Source organism: Trachypithecus francoisi, unplaced genomic scaffold (genome assembly GCF_009764315.1).
Source record: "Trachypithecus francoisi isolate TF-2019V2 unplaced genomic scaffold, Tfra_2.0 Lachesis_group8, whole genome shotgun sequence".
In the NCBI taxonomy this organism is placed as follows: domain Eukaryota; kingdom Metazoa; phylum Chordata; class Mammalia; order Primates; family Cercopithecidae; genus Trachypithecus; species Trachypithecus francoisi.
Window position 1 is genome coordinate 111,346,803 of NW_022681473.1, and position 4,286 is coordinate 111,351,088.

A 4,286-nucleotide genomic window follows, 5' to 3' on the forward strand; every position below is an offset into this window, starting at 1 on the left:
GCCTGTAGTCCAGCACTTAGGGAGGCTGATGCAGGCAGATCACGAGGTCAGGAGTTCAAGACTAGTCTGGTCAATACGGTGAAACCCTGTCTCTACTAAAAATACAAAAATTAGTCTGGCGTGGTGGCACGTGCCTGTAATCCCAGCTACTTGGGAGGCTGAGGCAGGAGAATTGCTTGAACCCAGGAGGCAGAGGTTGCAGTGAAGCCTGGGCAACGGAGCGAGACTCCGTCTCAAAAAAAAAAAAAAAAAAAAAGGATTGGCGGTGCACGGGGCCGGCGGGCAGTTGGCGTGAGCAGGACCGGAGCTGAGCTGAGGCAGGAAGAGCCAACGCCACGGTGGAGAAGGAGGAAGCTGGCGGCGGCATCAGCAGGGAGGAGGCTAGCACAGTATGACCGGTAGATCCGCCTGTGGGGACTGGAGGCCCAGAAAGCGCTGCGGGCCTCCCGGCTGCTTCCTGTCGGCATGAAAGGACTCGGGGCTGAAATTGCCAAGAATCTCATCCTGGCGGGAGTGAAAGGACTGCCCATGCTGGATCACGAACAGGTATCTCCAGAAGATCCCGGAGCTCAGTTCTGGATTTGTACTGAGCTCTGGATTTGTACGGGGTCTGTTGGCCGAAACAGGGCTGAAGCCTCTTTGGAGCAAGCTCAGAATCTTAACCCCATGGTGGATGTGAAGGTGGACACTGAGGATATAGAGAAGAAACCAGAGTCATTTTTCACTCCGTTTGATGCTGTGTGTCTGACTTGCTGCTCCAGGGATGTCATAGTTAAAGTTGACCAGATCTGTCACAAAAATAGCATCAAGTTCTTTACAGGAGATGTTTTTGGATACCATGAATACACATTTGCCAATCTAGGAGAACATGAGTTTGTAGAAGAGAAAACTAAAGTTGCCAAAGTTAGCCAAGGAGTAGAAGATGGGCCTGATACCAAGAGAGTAAAACTTGATTCTTCTGAGACAACGATGGTCAAAAAGAAGGTGGTCTTCTGCCCCGTTAAAGAAGCCCTGGAGGTGGACTGGAGCAGTGAGAAAGCAAAGGCTACTCTGAAGCGCACAACCTCTGGCCACTTTCTCCTCCAAGTGCTCCTAAAGTTCCACACAGAAAAAGGAAGAGATCCCAGTTCTGATACCTACGGGGAAGATTCCGAGTTGTTGCTCCAGATACGAAAACGATGTGCTTGACTCACTGGGTTTTAGTCCTGACCTGCTTCCTGAGGACTTTGTCAGGTACTGCTTCTCCGAGATGGCCTCAGTGTGTGCAGTGGTTGGAGGGATTTTGGCACAGGAAATTGTGAAGGCCCTGTCTCAGTGGGGACCCTCCTCACAACAACTTCTTCTTCGAAGGCATGAAGGGGAATGGGCTTGTGGAGTGCCCTGGCCCCAAGTGAACCCAAGACTTGGCAGCCCCGGAGATGCCAATTGCAACATGTCTGCCTATATTTCCTGTCTCCCTGCTTCATGAAGGCATCTCCAGGCAAGGAAAACTGACGTCATTGGCCCAACACAAAACATTTCCTGCGGCGAAGGAGGTGGTGCCGTCATGCTGCTTCCCACCACCAGCAGCTGCTCCACAAGGGGCGCAGGGCAGCTGTCTTTGTTCCGGCACCATTCAGACAGCCTGGCACCCTGGGCCTGCCAGCTCCCCTCAGTGAAGAGCACTTCCAAGCACCCCTCTGCCCCTTCTCTGTCCTGACGCTGTCACGGCCTCGCCAGCCCTCTGGGGCATTGTGGGTGATGCCTGCCCGGAACAAGCATGCTCTGTTGCTTAGGAGCCTCTTGCCACCTTCTTGGACTTACTCCCCACCTGACGTCTTGCAGAGAGGAGCGTGACTTCAGGTGGAGAGTAGGCCCAGGCCCTGTGAGGCACCAGTGGAAGCACAGTTCCAAGTTCAGACAGGTGCCCTTAGAGAGGAAACCCACGACAGGCAAATGCATTGGAGTTTGAGACCCTGACAACAACAGTTGGCATCTGGTGTGCTGTTCTTGAGTTTTCACTTAGGATTAGTTGAGTTCCAGTTGGGTGTTGGGAGAAAGGAGATGTTACCAAGTCTTGGATTTAGGGCTAGACCCTGCAAGTTGCGTATTAGTAGGAGAGCTTGTCTTTCAAGGCAGGTTCCTGGGGCTTCAGGGCTAGGAGGGAGGAGCCTGCCCTTTTAACAGAACCCCAGTCACCCATGCGGCCCAGGCCATTCAGAGGCTGTTGCATTTCAGGGCTGTGTTGGTCCTTTGTTTACCTCCTAAACCACAGCTGTTTGTGTTTCACATATGTTCTGAATTTTCCTTGGTAATTTTTAAAGGAATGATAATGAAGTTACTTGCTTTAGGGGGAAAAAAAAAGTCAATCTTAGGTAATAAGAAAAACACAGGCAATCTTTATTACCAGAGATATTCTAAATATAGTTTTCCTAACAGAGTGATAGCCAAGCGTACACCTTGTTCTAAACCTTGCTTTTTTCATTTAAAAATATATCTGTTGTCTGTTGTTAACAGTCTTGGTCAGTATTCCACATTTGTCTATACAGAACTTTATCTTTTTAATGCCTGTATCGTGTTTTGTGTTCCTATCACTATTGCTTAATTTACAACTCTCTTGTGAAGTACAAATGTTTTTTCTCATTTTAGGAAAGACATTTTTCTCTTTTTCTTCTTTCTCTCCTTCCTTCCTTCCTTCCTCCCTCCCTCCCTCCTTCCTTCCTTCCCTCCCTCCCTCCTTCCTTCCTTCCCTCCCTCCCTCCTTCCTTCCTTCCCTCCTTCCTTCCTTCCTTCCTTTTTGAGATGGAGTCTCTGTTGCCCAGGCTGGAGTGCAGTGGTATGATCTCTGCTCATTGAAATCTCTGCCTCCCAGGTTCAAGTGATTCTCCTGCCTCAGCCTCTGGAGTAGCGGGGATGACAGGCGTGTGCCACCACACCTGACTAATTTTTGTATTTTTTCCTTTTTTTTTTTTTTTATTTTAGCAGAGATGGGGTTTCACCATGTTGGCCAGGCTGATCTTGAACTCCTGACCTCAGGTGATCCACCTGCTTCAGTCTCCCAAAATTCTGGGTTTACGATCGTGAGCCACTGCACCACCCTCCTTCTCTCATTTTTATGCTAAGGAAACTTAAGCATGTTCAGAGCAACTCAGGCAAGTCTAGACCCTGAAAACCTCAGGCAGGAATTCCAGCAAGGATTTAGGGCAGGAGGGAAAGGTAGTTAGGTAAAGGACCTGCCTTAGTGAGGAGGTGGCTGCAGGTGTGGTTGGAATTCTGAGACACCAGACATCAGAGGTGCCTGAAATTTCCCTGCTTGGCTATAATGCCCTAGGGTGGCCAATCAGCCTGTAAACACTCACTGAACACTTATTAGTGATCTATGGCTTCATAACAATTTACTCCAAAACTTAGTGGCTCACAACAACGATAATCAATTTTTATCTCTAATGATGTATGTAAGTCAGGAATTCCAAAGCAGCTTGGTTGGGTGTTTCTAGCTCAGACCTTCTCATGAAGTGGTGGTCAACATGTCAGCCAGGGCTGCAGTCATCTGAAGGCTAGACTGGGGACAGAGATCCATGTTTTCAAGGTGGTTCACTCACACAGCCAGCAAGTTGGTACTGGCTTTCAGCGGGAGCCTCAGTTCCTCTCTCTGTGCGTCCCTCCACAGAGCTGCTTGAGTATCTGTATTTGTTTTGAAATTGTTGCATAGAAAATTACCACAAACTTAGTAGGTTAAAACAGTACCGATTTATTATCTCACAGTTCTGGAGGTCAAAAGTACAGGCAGGCTCAACTGGTCTCTCTGCTTCCAAGACCAAAATCAAGGTGTCAGCTGGTCTGGGTTCTCACTGGGAGGTTCTAGGGAAGATTCTGCTTCCAAACCCATTGAGGTTGTTGCCAGAATTGTTCCATGCAGTTTACAAGATTGAGGTCTCCATTTTCTGGCAGGCTGGTAGCTGAGGGTTGCTCTCAGCTTCCAGAGGCCACTCTCAGGCCCAGGGGCTCCCTCTATTGTTAAATCAGCAACAATGCATCAGGTCCTTCTCGAGCTTTGAATCTCTCTGACTTCCTCTTCTGCCCCCAGCTGAAGAAAACTCTCAGCTTTTTTTTTTTTTTTTTTTTTTTGAGATGGAGTCTCGCTCTGTCGCCCGGGCTGGAGTGCAGTGGCCGGATCTCAGCTCACTGCAAGCTCCGCCTCCTGGGTTTACACCATTCTCCTGCCTCAGCCTCCCGAGTAGCTGGGACTACAGGAGCCCGCCACCTCGGCCGGCTAGTTTTTTGTATTTTTTAGTAGAGACGGGGTT

At 49.2% G+C, this 4,286-nt stretch overlaps 1 pseudogene; it reads left to right on the plus strand.

Annotated features, from left to right (window-relative positions):
- The first annotated feature begins 336 nt into the window (after positions 1-336).
- Positions 337-1,394, plus strand: LOC117081564 (annotated as a pseudogene).
- The last annotated feature ends 2,892 nt before the right edge of the window (positions 1,395-4,286 follow it).